Source organism: Castanea sativa, chromosome 2 (assembly GCF_040712315.1).
Source record: "Castanea sativa cultivar Marrone di Chiusa Pesio chromosome 2, ASM4071231v1".
Classification (NCBI taxonomy): Eukaryota; Viridiplantae; Streptophyta; class Magnoliopsida; order Fagales; family Fagaceae; genus Castanea; species Castanea sativa.
Genome location: NC_134014.1, coordinates 15,761,606 through 15,783,033, shown reverse-complemented (window position 1 = coordinate 15,783,033; position 21,428 = coordinate 15,761,606). Strand labels below are relative to the sequence as shown.

Below are 21,428 nucleotides of genomic sequence, written 5' to 3'. Positions count from 1 at the left end.
TATCTCAATGTCCTTAAAACCCAAACCTCCTTTCCCCTTATCCTCACAAAGCCGTTCCCATTTTATCCAGTGCACCTTTTTATTAGTCCCATCATATCCCCACCAAAACTTCCTAGTGAGCGTTTCTAGTTCCTTAATCAGCCCCTTAGGGAGTTTGAAACAACTTATAGTATATGTAGGGATGACCTGAATGATAGACTTAATCAAAATTTCCTTCCCAGCTTGGGAGAAGAGCTTCTCCTTCCAACCTTGCAATTTTCTCCACACCCTTTCTTTAATATAGGCAAAGCTTTGTCTCTTTGCGCGCCCAACCAGAGCTGGCAATCCCAAATATTTCTCATATTTGCGTATAGCAGGCACACCTAGGAGATTTTGAATCGGGTTTGCATTTCGGGCCGTGTGTTGGTGCTGAAGAAAATATTGGTCTTGTCTCTATTTATTTTTTGCCCCGAACCTCTTTCATATACTGAAAGTAAATCAAGAATTTTTTGGCACTCCTCCTCCTTTGCTCGACAAAATAGGACACTGTCATCAGCAAAAAATAAATGGGAAACTCGAGGGCCATTTCTGCAAATAGAAACACCTCTGATATCCCCATTTGCCTCTGCTTTTTTTAACAAACTCTGTAGTCCCATGACACATAGTAAAAATAAATAGGGAGACAGAGGATCACCTTGTCGGAGCCCTCTAGATGGTTTGATGTTTCCCACTGGTTGTTCATTGAGTAAGACAGCATAAGAGACTAAATTCAAACAAGACATAATGAGACTCACCAATTTATCATAAAATCCCAATTTCTTCATAATTTTCTCCAAAAAGACCCATTCAACCCGGTCATACGCTTTACTCATGTCAAGTTTTAGTGCCATAAACCCCAATTTACCTTGGGTTTTCCTCTTAAGATAGTGCAATGTTTCAAATGCAACCAGAACATTATCTGAAATTAATCTACCAGAAAGGAAGGCACTTTGGGATTCAAAGACCAAGTTTGATAAGATCTTTTTCAACTGATTTACCAACACCTTAGCAATCAATTTGTAGACCACGTTGCAAAGGCTAATCGGACGAAAGTCAGAGACTTTTTTTGGGTTCTTAATTTTTGGGATGAGAGATATGAAAGTGGGGTTTAAGGACTCATGAACCACACTAGTATTTAAAGCATTAAGAACTATAGTGGTGACATCCTTACCAACTATGTGCCAATAAGTCTTTTAAAAAATAGGAGACATACCGTCAGGCCCTGAGGCAGTAAAAGGTGCCATTTGTCGAAGAGCATGGACCACTTCCTCTGCCTGAAATTCACGATCAAGAGCTGTATTCATCTCAACTGTTACTGCTGGCTCTATCCCATTCAAAATAGCATCAAACCCATCTGGTTGGGACGTGGTAAACATGTCTTGGAAATAACTTTTAATGATCCTACCCATTGAAGCTTCATCCTCCAACCATGTACCAGCTTCATTTTCTAGGCCTAGGAAATAATTCCTTTTATTCCTTTGGCTAGCTCGACAATGAAAATATCGAGTATTCAGGTCACCCTCCTTCAACCATGTTGTTCTTGCCCGTTGCTTCCACATGCATTCCTCCTTCCTTTTCAGCTTGTCAATGTCTCTTCTCAAGTTCAACACACGGTTGAACAGAGGTAATTATCTGTTTTATTTATGCAAGAATGAAGTTGTAATAACGATACAGATATCGCGGATATCATGGAAATTGTGCTCATTTTGATGAAGAAAAGGAAGTGATTTTGTCTTTGCCATGTTCTGCTAACGCGTTGTACTTGGGAGGGTTTGAATGGAAGCCATACCTGAGATTTCGATGTTTTGTTGGATGCACTTGTTAGGTTCAGAATCGCAATAGGCAAATGGAGCATCTTGAGCTCAGTAGATGTCATACTCCGAAAGATGTTAAAAACTCATGAACTCATCTAACCTCGTATATGCCAATTGAACTCTAGTTTTACCAATCATGCAATAGGGACATTTTGTCATCTTAATCTTCTTCTTTTTTTTGAGAATCTAAATCTAAGTATCTGTTTGTTTGCATTTTCAGATGGCAAAAAACACTTTCTAATTCAAAGTTCAGAATGCTAGGTGTTTGGTGGGTATTAAAAAGCTGCTTTAGCAAGAAAGTTGTTTTTTCAAAAAGTGCAAGATCCCCAAAAAGCTGAAGGACATTCGGCCAGCTTTTGCAAAAAAACAACTTCAACTTTTAGGAATTGTTAGTTCAATTACTAAATTACCCACTTGTTTTATTAAAAACCCAACTTTACCTTTTGAAACTCCTTCAGACCATCATGCCAGTTGCCAGAACAAACAACACCATATTCAATAAGACAAAAACATTATTAAAATAGTGATATTGATATTATTAAAAATAGATAACATTATTAAAGTAAGACAGATAACATACTCGGTTCAAAATTTTTAGAATAACAAATAATTGATGCTAACAAAAACTAACATTATTAAAATAATTCCAATAATAGTAATACTAAAAACAAATAATTATGACAATAATATATTTATTATTATTATTAAGTATTTTTTTTGAGTAAGTATTATGAAGTAGTTGATTTAAAAATAAAATAAACTCTTTTATATATATATTGTTCTTTTTGGTAATTTATCACTTAAACCACTACTTTTATAAGTGTTAGCCAAATACTTAACTTATTAAAAAAAAAAAACCCACTTTTTCAAAAAAGTCTAATTTCAAAAATCTGAACTAAACTCACCCTAAGTACTAATAGTTCCACGTCACATGTTTGAAACGGCACTATCGGCAATCATATTGTATTATTTAGTGTCACACTTCTATTTAATGATGATTGGCCTGTTGTTGGATCCTCAGGCCGGTCAATTGGCTTTTGCATATTTGGTATCAAATGCACAAGGTCTGCTTTTTGTATGTTTCCAGTGAGTTGGGAGGGTCACGTTCCATTTTATGTGATTAAGGGTCCGTTTAGATACAGCTGAAAACTGAAAATACTGTAGCAAAATAATTTTAAATGTGTGAATAATGTTGTAAAACCCAATTTTTAATGAAAAAATTGCTAAAAAGTAAAATTTGTAAGTTTCATAAACAGTGCACGGGTGCAGTGTTCACGGGAAAAAAGTCAACAACTTCGGCTAAAAAAAAAAAAAAGCTGAAATGCACGCAGCCGCAATCCTCTGAATCCAACATATACTAACAAAATAATTTTCGTTACTATATAGATGACTACTACCCTCGCCATTTCCACACACTGCTTATCTTCTCCCCTCTTAGTCTCTACTCTCTAGGGCCAACATTCACTACCAACCTCCTCAGCCATGGTAATTAATATCAGTCTTACTTTTGGAGTTTTAATTGAGAAAAGGCTATAATACTTTCTAGAACTTTGGAGATAATTTTTCCAGTTTCTTGCTTTGTTTTAGTAGAGGTTTTGTATCCCAGCCAGCCCAAAGTCAATAATTCTTGATATAATCAACACAAAGTGTGCACATCCAATTAGCTTAACGGATGAAGTCCTTTTTGTTGAATAAAGGCCTGTGTTTCGAATTCCATCTCCACCAAAATTAATTAGTATTTGAGTTTGATGATAAAAAATAATTATTATTGAACAATCGTATCATAAGTTCAATTATTGTATTTATAAAAAGTACAAGATATTTGAATGAGGAAACTTGAACATAAGTTGGACTTTTGAGGTCTTTTTATTTATTTATTTATTTTAAATTCGTTTTGATTTATAAACACAAAGAGTTTCTCCTTTCTTTTTTCTGTTTTTTTTTATTCATTTATTTTAATTAATGTTTTTAGTATGCTCTCCCGTTTTGATCTTTGTAGAAGTTTATATAAATATGGCGGGTTTTTTTTTTTTTTTGAACATTTTTGTCTTAAACATAGACTTTAGCCTTGTCCTTCCAGTTCTTAGTATAACGAGGCCCCGAGTGATACTCTTTGACCACAATGTGGGGGCTCTTTCTCAAATTACATGGTGTTGTTTCTTTCTCAAATTGTTTATTAAAACTTGTAGGGGTTGAACGATGAAGTTCGTGTCAATGATTACCAATCCATGAAGAATCCGAGACAAGGAGGATTTAAAGCCACCTATTTCATCTATGGTAAACACACTACATAACCATTATCTCAAACAAATCTTAGTAAAATGAAACTAACATGTTGGACATAGCTAATTAACGTTACTGTATATGTTGCAGCAATGATGATACTGGATAACGTAGGCTTTGTGGCTAACATGGCTAGCATGGTTTTATATTTCCTTAACGTCATGCACTATGACTTCTCTGGCTCTGCAACCACCACCACAAACTACTTGGGAACAGCATTCTTGCTTACCCTCGTTGGAGGGTTCGTCTCTGATGCCTATATGACTCGTCTCAATACTGGTCTACTCTTCGGTTCCATTGAAGTACTGGTAAAGTTTACTTCTCACGTAGAAACAAGCATTCACTCCTTGCTTAATGCTTTATTGCTGACATGACCTGATATAGTTGGAGCAACATGACTTTCATTTGGATACATCATTAAAATCACTTTTATTATGCACTAATCACAATATAATACATTAGTAGTTGCGAATTATTTTCAGAAAAATGTTGTGCTGTTAGGTTGCGTTTGGTTGGACAATAAATGAGTTCCAGAAAATATTTTACGCATTTGTGGGTGTTTGGCAACAATTGAAAATTTGGTCAAACTGAAAATCACTTCCCATTGACCGTAAAATACCCCTTCTCAGACTGAAAATCACTTCCATTTCTATTTTACCTTCAAATAGAATTTTCCGTTGGAAAACAGAGAAGGAGAGGGAGAGAGCAACGACCCACACCAGAAAAGAGAGAGAGAGAGCTAGAGGGAGATCGCCGAATCGGTCAGATCATGTCGGTGAAGCCAAGATTGTCGTCCTCAACCCAAAGCCCCGCCGTCGAGCTCGCGCAGGGCGAGATCGAGGCCCGATCTCGCGTCGTCGAGCTCACACCGGGCGAGATCGATGACCCACTGATCTCTCTCTTCCTCCTCCCTGTCTCACCTCCCTCTCTCAGTTTGACCGAATGATTTGGCCATGGTGTTGTTTTGATTTTTGTTTGTTTAGAAGTTGATGGATTGTAATTTTCTATTATAAAATTTGTTTAGAATGTGAGAAAATGGCTGAGAAAATGTGAAAAATCAGTAAAACATTTGCATTTTCAGAATGTTACCAAACACCTGAAAATATTTTCCAAAGTATTTTTTTAAATGCCACCAAACACTTAAAAATATTTTCCTTTTTTGAAAATATTTTCACATGAAATTATTTTACACTCAAAAAATATTTTACACCCAACCAAACGTAACCTTAGACTTATTGTTTGATAAAATTCTTGAATTGATGATGAGTGAGACCACATCCACATGGACGCTTGAAGTTGAGGAGTACTCAACTATTAAGTCTTCTGAAAATTTAAAGACAGTTTTCTTTGGAGGAATCTCCTTCAACTCATTATGAGACGGTTCATAAAATCATCGACGTGTATTAAATTACATGATCTTTTAAATCATTTAGGCAAGTCACATGGCAATTGGTACCATCAAACATCTTAGTTCAAGTGTTATCTACCCAAGTACAAAGTTCTTTTGGGGCGGGGTAGAGGTTTTAGTTGCTATAGTTCTCAAAAATAGATATTCTAACCCTTCTAAAAAATATATAGAAGTACACGTGAGAAGAAATAATGTAAATGGAATACAAAAATCACATGGAATTGGTTTGGTCCACTCTAACAGATTGTGAAATCAATTCATTAGAGTTTGGGATTTTTTTGTTCAATCTTGAATCAATCACAATTTAAAACAATTCCAGATAATTGGTTCCAATATTTATTAGATTTATGAGAAACTAAATCAGTCCAGGTATGGATATAATTTTTTTGACGATCTATAAATGACAACATAAATATTGTTAGTGTTTGTTCCAAGAAGCCAAGAAGATAACCTGACTTTCATTATTTTTACTTTGGATGGTAAAGGGGATAGAAAAATGATAAATTTAAGCAGAAGTTTGCAATGGCATCAATCCTTAGTAATTTGGGGTGTTCTACTTTCAGGGATATGTTTTGCTTATGATTCAATCCCGTTATCCTAAACTGCAACCTGAAGCTTGTGAGAAGTCAACCTGTATCCATGGCACAAAAACTTTGCTGTTTTATGCTTCACTAGGCTTGGCGGCTCTTGGAGGAGGTGGAATCAGAGGCTCTATACCCGCTTTAGGTGCTGATCAGTTTGACTACGAGAATCCTGAAGAACGCAAGCACATAGCCACCTTCTTCAATTGGTTTTTGCTTAGCATTACAATTGGTGCTACCGTTGGGGTAACATTTGTAGTGTATGTCAGCACAAATGTTGGATGGTACATAGGTTTTGCCATCTCTATGTCCTGTGCGTTTTCTGGTCTTGTCGCTGTAGCATTAGGAAAACCATTTTATCGCGTTCGGGTGCCAGGAGAAAGTCCCTTGTTGAGGGTCTTATAGGTCTCTCTCTCTAGCCAGCTAATTCGTTATTGAAGTTTGTATAGGACTCATTTGAGATAATCAATTACAGGTTTTGGTGGTGGCTGTGAAGAACTGGAGGATAGATGTACCCAACAAGAATGAATTATATGAGTCAAAGGATTATGAGTCTGTTTCACATGGAAAGCTCATCTCCCACAGCAACCAATTCAGGCGGGTTCTTGGCAATTGTTAAGAAACTTGATATTAAATTTGATACACCTTTATGACATTTAACTTAGTGCCAATGTATAATTGATGATCTAACATATTTATATGTTTGATTAGATTACTAGACAAGGCAGCTGTTCTCCCAAATGGCATGAAGGCAGGAAAATGGAGAGTCTGTACTGTAACGCAAATGGAAGAAGTGAAGATTTTGACGAGGATGATGCCTATCCTCTTAAGCACTATCCTCATGAACACATGTTTAGCTCAGTTGCAGACCTTTTCGGTCCAACAAGGAACCATCATGAACACACGCATTTGCGGTTTTTCCATCTCACCAGCCTCAATTCCGGTGATTCCTTTAGTGTTCATGTCCCTCCTAATACCGGTCTATGAATTTGCCTTTGTGCCAATCTTGAGTAAAATCACTGGCCACCCCAATGGCATAACTCACTTGCAGAGAGTCGGGGTTGGACTAGTCCTCTCCGCACTTTCAATGACTATTGCAGCTATCATAGAAGTGAAAAGGAAGTACGAATCCGTCCACCACAATTATCAAATTAGCCTCTTTTGGTTATCTTTTCATTATGCTATCTTTGGAATTGCGGATATGTTCACACTCGTGGGGTTGATGGAGTTTTTCTATAAGGAGGCTCCTACTGGAATGAGATCACTTTCTACTTCCTTCTCTTGGCTCTCTTTGTCAATTGGCTACTTCTTGAGCTCAGCATTCGTTGAGCTCATTGGTGTGGTCACAAGGAAGGCCAGTAAGAGCAAGACAGGGTGGTTGGATGGGATTGACATGAATAAGAACCAACTGGAACTCTTCTACTGGTTCTTGGCAATTCTTAGCGTGCTTAATTTCGTCAATTATGCGTTTTGGGCTAAATGGTACAAGTATAAAAAGGATGTTCCAATTGATGAAGTAAAGCTATTGAATGCAAGCCAAGTTAGTGGCGTAAATCCATCTTTCTCTGCTAGTGTAAACTTGACACTCAAAAACCAAGACGTGTCCACAAACGAAGAACATGAAGAGAAGCAGAATGGTGTTAAGTAAGTTTAGGCAATTAGACTGACCACCGCAAAAGCGCGGGAAAGTTTGCATAAGAAATTACTCCGTACCTATATACTATCTCTACAGGTAATGGCATGTTTGTCCCACTTCATGATGAGTAGTAGAAGTAATTAGAAATGGACCATGTCGTAATTATGTCTAATTTGTACAACCTTCCTCCCATTTTGGAATCCAACATACGGAGAGGAGAATTTGTAGCTTGCATTTCAAAATTTATATATATCTAAAAACTGAAGTATAATATTTATTATTGCTACGTTTATGTTGCACTATTTTATCCGTCATGTCATTTGTGATAGAATCATTTTTTTTTCTTATTTATTTTTTATTCCTAATTTTTTTTGAATATATATATATATATATAGAGAGAGAGAGAGAGAGAGAGAGAGAGAGAGAGAGAGAGAGAGAGTTTACACATTCAACTTTGATGATTTTAACTTTATATATAACTTTGCATTTACATATTCACCTACATTAATTTAGATATTTATACCTAAACAATAAAATCAATGAATAATTATTTTTTTGGAGAAAAAAAATCAATGAATAATCTAAAACCACAAACAATGTCCATACATACATACATACATACATACATATAGGAGACTCTGGCCTTTTGCCCCTATTGAGTAAAATATTTGGCAATATGCCCCTATTTTGAAACTATATAGGTTTGTGCTCCTGTTTTGAAACTCGATTTTAATAAAATCTAGTTTCAATCAAAAAACTTGATTGCATGGAACTCGAGTTATGCCAAATGAAACTTTAAAAAAAAAAAAAAAAACTTGCATGGAACTCGAGTTCTAGAAGCTCGAGTTCCATAAAAAACACCGCTATAGACTCCCTGAACGCAGTTATATGTATGGGGTGATTAAACTTTAAAAAAAAAAATTTACACTACTTGCATGGAACTCGAGTTCCATAAAAAACGCCGTTATAGCACTAAAAAAACGCTACTATAGGTATGGAACTTGAGTTCCATGCAAGTTTTTTTTATTTTTGTTTTATTTTTAAGTTTCATTTGGCATAACTCAATTTTAAGCCAATCGAGTTTCTGATTGAAACTCGATTTTGTTAAAATCGAGTTTCCAAACAATGGCACGAACCTAAATAGTTTCAAAATATGGTCGTATTGCCAAATATTTTAAAAAAAGATGGTAAAATGCTAGAATCCCCCATACATACATACATACATACATACATACATACATACATACATACATACATACATACATACATACATACATACATACATACATACATACATACATACATACATACATACATATATATATATATATATATATATATATATATATATATGCGTGTCTACTTGAACTTGTGATACTTTGTGTTACTTTCAATAACACAACTGTTTTCAATACCTTTTGATATAATTGCTTGGCTGGTTCTACCGCCTTACTTTCAATTACATTTACTTTTAATTATTATCTTATTGTTGTGCTTCCGCCTTCTGCGCTATCGTCCTTCCCCCTTTATGGTATCAGAGCCATTCTTTCCTTGGCCGCTAATGGTGTTGTTGTGTTCTTTGTGTTCTAACTGTGTCTACCCAAACTTGTGATACTTTGTTGTCGTGTCCCCTTCTAACCGTCATTGGCGCCACCATAGTCGTAAAGTGAAGTCCCATATCCGAACAGTAAGGTTCGTGAAGCCAGGAGAGTGTGAGGGCATAAGAGGAATAGGGTTGGTTACGGTATGTGTTACGAAATGCAACGGTTGTGAGAAAAACATGATAATTGAGTGTTATAACTAGGATAGTCACAGAAAGAATGTGGAGATCCAACTCCTTTGTTAGCTCCTGTCCTCCTGATATTGTGAATGAAGAAAATCACACTGTAGAAGAAAGTGAGTACCCTGATTTTCGAAAATAGAATATTCCTAAAGTCTCTTCTAAGTCTGTTTATCAGCTTAGTTGGACTGAGATTATGTCTTTCTCTGAATACAAAGTTAGAACTGTTGAACAAACTTTTTCTTTCTCTAAAACTCATGAAAAATGTTGCTTGTTTTCTAGAAAAAATATTAATGATTTTATGACTAAGAAACTCAAATATTTGCATATTGGTCTTATTCAAGTTGCTGTTAAACCATTGACTAGAAAAGGTATTAATGCTTCTATTCTCATGTGCCTAAGAGATGCTAGATTTAAAAGGTTTAATGATAGCATTCCTGGTATGACTACTGCTTCTTTGAATGATGATCCTGTTTACTTTGATTGTTATCCTGATCTTGCTCTTGTTTTGGATGATCCTAATATTGTTAAAGCTTTGACATTGAACATATTGACATCTGGTTATGATATGGATGAAGGTAGTAAACCTTTTGCTCTTATTTACCGCATTTATTACCGATTGCTTGATTCTCAGTTGAGTCCTTGTTCTAAAAGGCGTGATCCTGCTAGTAAAACTATGCTAATCCAATGTTCAACCCCTGATGCTAAGATTCAAGTCCCCAAAATGATTCAATGGCAAGATATTACTCTTCCCAAAGAATGGATTTTGGAACGAGAATCACCACCTGTTAAACAAGTTTTTGATGAACTTGATCTTACTCATATTCAAGAATATCTTGATGGAACTGTTAAAATATGTTTTGGTGATACCAAACTCTTAAGAATCAACGAAGGAAGACATTCGTTTGCTGGATCTGAAAGTTTTTTTAAAAGAGATCATGATGAGTTTTTGAAAAAGAATTTTTAAAAACCTATTGACTTAAAGCTAAAACGAATTGTAAGCAATAACTCCCAAGTTAGCACTACTTTTTATTCAACAAAATCTTATCCTTCCTCTAATATTAGCAGGATTGCTAATGAAGAAGAAGATGATGCAAAATCTAATGCTCCTTCTAGATCTGATTTTCCACCTATTGAAACCCCTATTTACCAAAGTTAATTAAGAGTTTTAAATCTTGTGAATCAAAACTTTGAGATTGATATGATTGCTTTATATAATGAATTTATTTCTGCAAAAAATAGAAGCAAAGGAAAGTATTACCAAAGTACTTTTGCTCAGTCTGAAAAAGATAGAGTAAAAAGGAGATGGAAAGAAAAAATGAAGCAATTGGGAAAACACATTCTATTTTTTGATTACCTTGAAAATTATTATGTTTCAAAAGATGAATTTCATACTAATCATTTGAACGTAATAAGAAAATCAAATTTTGTTAAGGAAGACAAAACCATTGTTCGGTCTAGTCATCCTCCGCTTGAAACTATTTTGATAAATTGCCAAAATACTGAGGTGAAAGCCTCCCCTTTCAAAATTACTAATGATAAAACCCTTGTTTCTGCTATTATTGAACAAAACAATTTTGCTAATGAGTCCTTGCATATTATTGGTCAACAGCTTGACCGTATCGAAGAAAAGATTGTTGAAAAAACTGCTGTTTCAAAACCTGAGAAACCTTTGATTGACTTATCCAGTCAAAGAGAAAAATTGAATTTCAAAACCTCTTAGAGTAAAACTCTTGAAAAGGTTTAAAAAATGCTTGCTGATTTGAAAGTAAAAACTGAGGATACTTCTACTTTTAGAAGTACTGCTTGTGCTATTTCAAGAAATGAGAAAGAAATTGTTTCTAATGGAAACACGGATTCTGACTCATTATCTTCTGTTTCTTACAAAAATGTTTTTGATGATGGTATACCAGAAGCTAAAAGATTTGTTGGAAAATCTAAACCCATGTCTTTTACAAAAAAAACTGGTATTCAAAACCTACTCCTCCTGATATGCAGTTTGAAGAAATATTTTTTCAAACCCAATTCTCTGTTTCTACTGAAAAGCTTTATGAATGGAATATTGATGGCTTGTCTGAACAAGAAATTGTTAACAAAATGGCTCATATGTCTATGGTTGCTACTGCATACATGAATAACCATGATGATCTTGATCACTCTGATATTGTTGACTTGCTTGTTACTGGTTTTTCTGGTACTCTTCGAGGATGGTGAGATTCACATCTCACAGAAGAATCCAGAGAGTCTATTAAACATTCTGTTAAAAAAAATAATAAAGGTATGCTTATTTTTTATGAAAGTATTGGACGAGGTAGTCTTGATGTTGTTAATACCTTGGTCTATACTATTCTCAAACATTTTGTTGGTACTCCATCTAATGTTTCATCTCGAATTTCTGATTATTTGAACAATTTGAGATGCCCTACTATGTCTGATTACAGATGGTACCAAGATGTTTTCATTTCCAGAGTCATGCTTTGGAAAGATTCCACGAAACCTTATTGGAAAGAGAGGTTTATTGATGGTCTGCCTCCTATCTTTGCTCATAAAGTAAAACAAGAATTAATTGGTAAAAATGATTCTATTGACTATGATAATTTAACTTATGGTGATATTTTCAATACTATTAAAAAACTTGGAATCAACATGTGTAATGATGAAAAATTGTTAAAAACAAAAAATGAACAATAAGAAAAAAGCTAAATATGAAATAGGTAATTTCTGTGAACAATATGGTTTACCTCCTATTGCCCCTTCCAAGCAAAAAGGAAAAAGTAAACGTGATAAAGTTTACAAAAATCATAGCCATAAAAAACATATAAGATACATAACCAACTTTGTTAAGCCTAATGATTTTTATGCTAAAAACAAATCTGCTTTTAAAAAACATGATAAACAGAGATCAGGTAAAGGTAAATACTTTAACTGTGGCAAATTTGGCAATTTCAGTAAGACTGCAACCAAAAGCCTGGTAAACTGAAGAATAAATTGAACTTATTAAACATTAATGATAATGACAAAAATGAACTGTTTCAGATTCTTGAATCTACTGTTTTGACTTTTTCTTTTGAAGAGGATTTCTCCTCCTCATCTAATTCTGCTTATCACTCTTATAGTGAAACTTCTAGTTCTCCTAATGTTAAACTTGGTTGCAGAGATTCATGTTGTAATGTTATCAAATCTGTTAATGTAAAGAAGAAGAACAAGATAACTTGCTATTAACTTTGATAAGTAAAATTGAAAACCCTGTTTTGCAAAAATAATTTCTTGATAAGTTCAAACAAAACTTAACAAGAGATAAAATTATTAAAAAACTTAAATAAAAAATAAGTTTTGAAGAAATTTTGGAAAGATTTAATAAAAAGAAAACCAAAGAATTAACTGTTAATGATCTTCAACATGAAATTACTGTTGTTAAACAAGAAATAATTCAATTAAAAAAGGATGTAAAAAATGTTGAAAATGATAATGTTAATTTAAAACAAATATTATGGTTACTCAAGGTTGATAAAAATCTAGATAAACATCAGTCTGATAATGATCATGATGAGCAAGAAGATGGAGATTGATCCTATCAACGAGCTCCTCCTTCTAATGATGCTTCTGGTAATATTTTGATTGATAACCAAATCGCCCTTGTTAAACATGTGATGCCTCCAAAATGGTTTATTAGAGTCAAAATTGTCGTTTCACATGATTATGCTTTCAACACTGTTGTTATGATTGATTCTGGTGCTGATGTGAGCTGTATTCATGAAGGCCTGATTCCTTCAAAATATTTTGAAAAATCAATTGAAAGATTGGTTTCTGCTAATGGTACACAAATGAAGATTAAATATGAATTGAACCATGCTCATGTTTGTCATGATAATGTTTGCTTTAATATACCCTCTGTGCTTGTGAAAAATATGACTGATAAGGTTATTCTTGGACTTCCTTTCATTGCTACTTTGTACCCTTTCTTTGTTGAAGATGATGGAACTACTACTGATCCTTTTGGACAGAAAGTAAAATTCAAATTTTGCCCAAAGTTTGAAATTGATAATAGTGATGCTTTGAATCTGATTCATGCCAAGTTAAACATCTTAACTTCCTTAAACAAGAAGTTAGATATAAGAAAATTGCTGAACAATTGTCTGATAAATTATTGCAATCCAAGATTGATAATTTTCAGAAAATTCTAATGAATGATATTTCGTACAATGCTTTCTGGAATAGGAAGAGACACATTGCTGATTTGCCTCATATCAAAGATATTGATGAGATACAAAGTAATCTTCCTCCTTGGTCTGATATCCACACCTTCCTTAAACAATCCAAGACTCATGTCAAAATTCTACGTTGTCTTGCCATCCCTGTTGTAAATACTTTCAAAATTTGTCACTCCCATTCTGCAGTCTATATTGCACAACTAAATCATATTATTACTATATTATGGTTTTTGGTAAATGATTTTCAACAGATTTTTATTAATAATATTTACTCTCATCCTGTTAAAATGCCTCGTGAGCCATTAACCATTACCACCTATTTTAATGTCTTCTCTCTCCCCTGGTAGGATAAAGAAAACATTATTAATCCCACTTATAAGTGGAATATTATGACTTCTTCGGCAGAGAAGAGGAACAAGGGGAAAACACCTGCACAGGGCTATCCTCAAGATGAAAAGGCTCCCAACGGGACAACCTTTTATAATGCATGAAGGCGCATCTTCTAGGGTGAAACCTAGTAATGCAGCATCCCTTCAGGAATTTGTCCCAGCAGAGGTGACATATTCCAATGGTGACATAGTAATTGCTTTGCAGGAAGTCTTGTCCAGATCATTGCAATTCCATAATGAAACCTATAGTGAATTACCAAACTCCATTAAATTTATTCTTGATAACCTCCAAGCTGCTTTTAATTTAAATCGGCACACCCTATTTCAAAAAACCATTCAAGCACTTGAAATCCATCTTGTTAACCTTACTGCCCAAAATGAGGCTTGCATAAGTCACATTGCTGACCTTACTACCCAAAATGAAACTTATGCTAGTTACCTTGTTAACTTTGCTTCTCAAAATGAGTTTCATAGGAGCCATCCTACTGACCCAAATATTGCAACCCTCATTAGTCAACTCTTTGGCAAAGAGGAAATCTATTCAATGGATAAAAAGACTATAATGGGTACTGATTATGCTAGATTGAGTCTTAAGACCCAATCTTTGCTAAGAGGTGCTATTGCTAACTTGCCTACAGAAGTACAATCTTGTATTTTTGAAAGCAAGGCTATGACCAGAGATCTTCATCTTTGGTTCAAATACTTCAAAACTCTTGTTACAATCACTCCTAATCTCATTGATCTAAATGATCCTACTAGTGCCCACATGAAGACAACATGGGAAAAATACTTTGGGAATAGTCTTAGAGTACATGAAATGAATCACCCTTTCCATGGCCTCTTGATTAATTATGAAGATGGTTCGGATTATGATCTTTCTTGGCTTTCTCAGATGTTTGAATCTGGCTTTATCAGACTTATAAAGTTGACAGGTCATGACCAAGTCAACCAATTCCTTGATATTATACGAAAGGCTGTTCAAAAAAGTGAAAGTCTTTTTGTATCTATTAGATGTTGGAGCACTCTCCCAAAGTGAGAAAAAGATAATTGGATGAATGTCCAACCCTCAAAACATCTTATTCTCATTAATGGATATACCCACCAGGGACAATGGTATGAAGGAAATACTTACATTTCCTACAAACGTCCATATGCCCTTGCTGAATGTTGGAGAAGTTATTTCAATAATCAAATTCTAGATGTCACCCAAGAACTGTGGAAAGACTACCACTTCGAAGGTTGTACAGATAGAATTTATGTTTTTATAAATAAACCTTATGCTTTTGCTGTCCGTCATCTCCAAATGACAGATCATGATGACCCAAGGATATTCCTCACAAGAGATCCTGTATATGAACCATTGCTATATTGTGGCTTCTGCAACCAGTATGCCATTTATCATGAACATGAGTGTAATGATGATCCCCTATGGGATCCCTATCCTGCACGAGATCCCTATGATGGTTATCCATCTGTTGCTCCTTCTACTGATTGATGCCCATTATTTTTCTAGCCTGCACAACGGCTAATGCTTGGTACTGATTTACTATTTTTCTGGCCTGCATAAGGGCCCTAATTGATGCTCTTCTGATCAATTGATGCTGCTATTCTCAATATTTGTCTAGCTTGCACAACGGCCGATACTGCTACAATATTTACCCAAGTTAAAGTATTCACCATTGCTTACCTGCTGCTTTCACTAATACTAATGTTGCTTTCGGCATAAAATGCCAAACTACTTTCGGCACAAAAGCCAATCTGATAAGGCCGGATTCTTTTGATAAAGCTTCTGGATGTTGCGCTCTTGCTATCCCTCATGGACCTTGATATGAATAGTGAAAAAGTCACTATTCATTGTTACTATTCACTGCTTTATTTACCTATATAGGGGGGGTTGTCCCTTGTTGCAAATCAGAACTCTCTTTAGAACTTCCTTCTAGGATTTTCTTCTAACAAGAGAATCTTCTCACTATTCTCCTATTGTAATATTTCTACAAAGCTTGTAACTCAAGCCCTGTACCTTATCCTGTTGACTATTGTAATGTTGTAACTACTGCTGCTGCTGCTACTGTTGTAAGTGTTTTGAATTACTTTCAATAACACAATTGTTTTCAATACCTTTTGATATATTTTGATATAACTGCTTGGCTGGTTCTACCGCCTTACTTTCAAATACATTTACTTTGAATTATTATCTTATTGCTGTGCTTCTGCCTTCTGCGCTGTCGTCCTTCCCCCTTTATGGTATCAGAGCCATTCTTTCTTTGGCCGCTAATGGTGTTGTTGTGTTCTTTGTGTTCTGATTGTGTTTACCCGAACTTGTGATACTTTGTTGTCATGTCCCCTTCTTATTGTCGTTGGCGCCACCGTAGTCGTAAAGTGAAGTCCCAGATCCAAACAGTAAAGCCCGTGAAGCCAAGAGAGTGTGAGGGGATGAGAGGAATAGGGTTGGTTACGGTATATGTTACAAAATGCAACGGTTGTGAGAAAAACATGATAATTGAGTGTTATAACTAGGATAGTTATAAAAAGGATGTGGAGATCTAACTCCTCTGTTAGCTCCTGTCCTCCTGATATTGTGAATGAAGAAGATCACACTGTAGAAGAAAGTGAGTACCCAAATTTCCGAAAATGGAATATTCCTAAAGTCTCTTCTAAGCTTGTTTATCAGCTTAGTTGGACTGAGATTATGTCTTTCTCTGAATACAAGGTTAGAACTGTTGAACAAACTTCTTCTATCTCTAAAACTCATGAAAAATGTTGCTTGTTTTCCAGAAAAAATATTAATGATTTTATGACTAAGAAACTCAAATATTTGCATATTGGTCTTGTTCAAGTTGCTGTTGAATCATTGACTAGAAAATGTATTAATGCTTCTATTCTCATGTTCCTAAGAGATGCTAGATTTAAAAGGTTTAATGATAGCATTCTTGGTATGATTACTGCTTCTTTGTATGATGGTCTTGTTTACTTTGATTGTTATCCTGATCTTACTCTTGCTTTGGATGATCCTAATATTGTTAAAGTTTTGACATTGAACATATTGACATCTGGTTATAATATATATATATATATATATATATATATATATATATATATATATATATATATATATATATATATATAAAGCTCCCTTTGTGCCATGTCATTAGCATCCTTTCTTATTTTTTAGTTTTTGCAATTTTTACTTTGTTCAACCTTTCATCTTCTTTAACCACTGTCTTTTTAGTTCAATTTTTTATCTCCTCCAATCATTGTCTTCTAATTTTTTTTTTTTTGATTTCCTTTATATATTTTTAAATTTCTCATTTGTAACTTTTTAAATTCTACCATTTCACTTTTTTTTCAACCTTTCATATACTTTTATCCTAACTCTTCCATCTTACTTTTCTTATAAATTTCTTTTTACGTCATTTCCACCTCTCTCCTATATTCATTCCAAGTTGTTCACGGAAAAAAGTTCAATACTTTCTCTCTCTCCCCAATTTTGTTTCTTTTTTGTTGTATTTTTTCATTGTTTCAACTACTTTTTTTTTTTTCCATTAATGGTTATTGTTATTATTGTTAATTTAATTGTCACATCACATTTATTTCTCTTTTTGAAAAATTTGTATCGACTTTTATGCATATTTAGGTATTTTGTTATTCCGATTCCCGATCACATTTTTTTCTCTTTATCCTATTGGTTTGAATTAATTTAGGTTAATAATTAGTTTTTTTGCAAGTTAAAATTTGATTTTTTTTAGTGATCCATTTAGATGTTATACTATGAGACTTTATTAAGTTTTGTTTAAAATTTTTTTTTAAATTCTTTTGGGTAGGCAAAATTGTAGTTTTATAGAGAAAGTACTCTTAATAGTTATATTAGAAATTTAGAAATATTCTATAGTGTCACTTATTTATATAAAATCAAAGGTTAGTCAAACGAAAATAATTGGATAAGTGACATATTTTTGCTTTTGTAATTGTATTATTATTATTATTATTATTATTATTATTGTTATTATTATTATGCATATAGAAACTTGATTGTGAGATTTTGCTAATAGTTTATTTGATAATCTTTTTGGGAGGAGAATTTTGCAGTTTTTACAGAGAAAATAATCATAATAGATTATTAACAACTAATTGTTTTTCTAATTAGTCAAATTAATTATTGTTAAGCAACGATTGATATGAAATTTTGCTTGTTTGCAAAGCATCTTCATATAAATATGTTTTCATTTGGAATATTTTTATGGATGTATTGAGATAAGCACTGTATTTAAGAAGAGAGATCATGATCATACTTTATATACTTCAAGAGAGATAGACTGATTTGAGATTAAGGATAACATTAAAATAGAAGGCTACAGGTTGAAATTTTGAACGGTGGGAAAACTATTTTTATCATTCTTTTCTAACTATCATGATTGAAAAAAATTAATCCATTCTATATTCTATCACTAGCAAATTGGCTCATAATATGAGTATATGAAAATTTTAATATTAAAAGAAAGTAAAAAAAAAATCTAATCTTTTATTTATAGAGAACACAAAAGTCATTACTTAAAAAATATTAATAAAGTAGTATAACATTGTTTTATTTTAGGGAGAAAAAAAAATCCTTACGCTTTGTTTACCAAACCCTTTATTGGTTTGGTAAATGGTTGTATAAAGAAAATTTTCTTAATTAATAGTTAATACATCTAAAATAAAAGTATCTTATGAGAAAAACGCTTTGTTACAGATGATTAGTCATAATTATATAATTTTATGAATATTTTAGAAAAATAAATTATATATTACATGAACAAAGTTTAGCTACAAAATTGGTTGTAACCTAAGACCGTTACAACTTTTCTCAATATCTCTTTATTGGAGGTGAATTTTGACAAATCCATCGTAGGATTACATTTCCTTCTTATACCTTCCATGCTTGTAAAATTTCTAAAAAATTAAAGATCAATAGCTATGTTATCAATAAATTGTTTAAATTGCAAGTTTTTGTAATTTAAAATTATACATAAAATATAAGCTTATAAATCATATAGTAAATAATATTTGATTGACACAAAATTTTATATGTATATTAAGTGCGTAAAGAACATGCATTCTAACTATTAGATTTTCAAAATACGAGTAATATTAATGATATTAAGTAAGGTTGTAGTTTTACGCTACAACCAATTTTGTAGTTAAACTTTGTCCATATTATATTTCATTACAAAATAATTAGATATTTTTGTGCATCGCACGGGATTGCGACTAGTCTATATATATAATAATAGGTAAAGTTGAGAGAAAATCCAATTAGATTTCAAATTGGAATTCAATTAGAATCTAATTTTGTGCCACATGTCTTATCTAATCTAAGTGTTTAAATTTTTGTGCTAAGTGAGTTAATTCAATGTAAAAATTAGATTTCAATTAGAGTTTAATTTTGCTACATGTGTCTCATTTAATCTAAGTTTTTTAATTTTTGTACCAAATGAGTTAATTCAGTGTAAAAAACGAAGATTCCAATATAAGTAAACCATAAAAAACATAATTTTTATATGATTTTATATTTATGAGTCTTTTTTTTTGTAGAACTAAAAACCATTCAAGTTTATAAGGCATCTATATATATATATATATATATATATATATATATATATTTTTTATATATTAATAAGTAAAATTGAGAAAAAATCCAATTAAAATCTAATTTTGCACCACGTGTCCCATCTAATCAAAATTTTTAAAATTTTGAACTAAATTAGTTAGTATAGTGTAAAAATTGGATTTTAATTAGAGTTTAATTTTACGACACATGTTCCATCTAATTGAAGTTTTTTAATTTTTGTGCCAAATGAGTTAATTTAGAGTAGAAAAAGACAAGTCCAATATAAATAAATCATAAAAAGACAATAATATATCTAACACTATATATAAATTAGAGGAAGAGAGAGTTTGAATGATTTTATATTTATGAGCATTTTTTTATAACTAAAAACAATTCATTTGGCACAAAAATTATATATATATATATATATGTTAGGTTCTACAATTGAAGTTCAATTTTACGCCATGTGTCCTAAAAGATTTAATTTTAAAGAGTTTTATTTCTTAATTTTGGAATCAAATGTGAGACCATATCATAAATATCTATCCAAGTGAGTTGTTGTGTACAAAAACCAAAGAGTGTAGAATTAATGAACATAAAAATATTTAAAAATGAAAAATTTACATTTTCTACTTAATAACATTCTTACAAGACTTTTCAAAGAGTTAAAAAAAATGAGAATGACTATCAATAATATTTAAATTATATATGTAAGATTATTATACTATGCATCTTAATATGTATCTTTTAAGTATATCCATGCATATGCATGGTGTTACAAGCTACTTTTGATAATGTGTATGCTTTATAAATTAATAAAGTACTTTCTCATGCAAACTTGAAGTTGTAGTAATTAATGGGCAAATTAAAAACATTCACATAAAAGGGTTTTAAAAAATTTTAGCACTTAACAACTTAAAAAGCCACTTTATAGCTTTTAATACTTCACTTTATAATATACTCAACAGTAAAACTTTTATATTTTTTTCCACTTCATTTAAATATTCTTTCATTATTATTTTTTATCATTTTTTTAATATATTTTTTATTCTTCCTCTGTTGTCTCTCTCTCTCCCTCTTTGTCTCTCTCTTTTTCAACCCAACAATCCTACGCACTACCAGCCACCACAATACCAATAATCACCACAATACCAAGACCCAATCACACCCATAGCTACATATTCTTTCATTATAGTCAACACAATACTCATAGCCACCATGCCCAAACTCAAACATTATTGACCACTACCACAAACCCACCACCCAAATCCAACCGCTCACCAAAAACACACCACTTGCAATCATGAAGTCCTATCTTTCTAATCACTCAGGAGTCTGGCATTGGTGAAAATATGGACGGTTTGGTAATATTGTTCTAATAATATTATTTATATTTGTTAAAAATACTGTAGATAAAAAAATTGTGTAAAAATACATAAAATCAATATATATATAAAAGCAGAGACCTCATTTTGTGAGGGTCTAAGCTTTTGCCAAGTGGCACCTCTTATGAAGTTTCTCTAAAATCATCCAACTCTCCCATTAAGCAGAGATCTCATTTTGTGAGGGTCTAAGCTTTTGCCAAGTGGTACCTCCTATGAAGTTTCTCTAAAATCATCCAACTCTCCCATTAATTAATTGAGTTTACACCACAACTCACTCTCTTCTTCATGTCTTTTAGTATACCAAATGTTGTAGTTTTTTATTTTTTTTTTTATAAT

General features: G+C 32.8%; 1 pseudogene; it reads left to right on the top strand.

The window, feature by feature from the left end:
- Positions 1-2,826: 2,826 nt before the first annotated feature.
- On the top strand, positions 2,827-8,198 carry LOC142624947 (protein NRT1/ PTR FAMILY 4.5-like; annotated as a pseudogene).
- Positions 8,199-21,428: the final 13,230 nt, after the last annotated feature.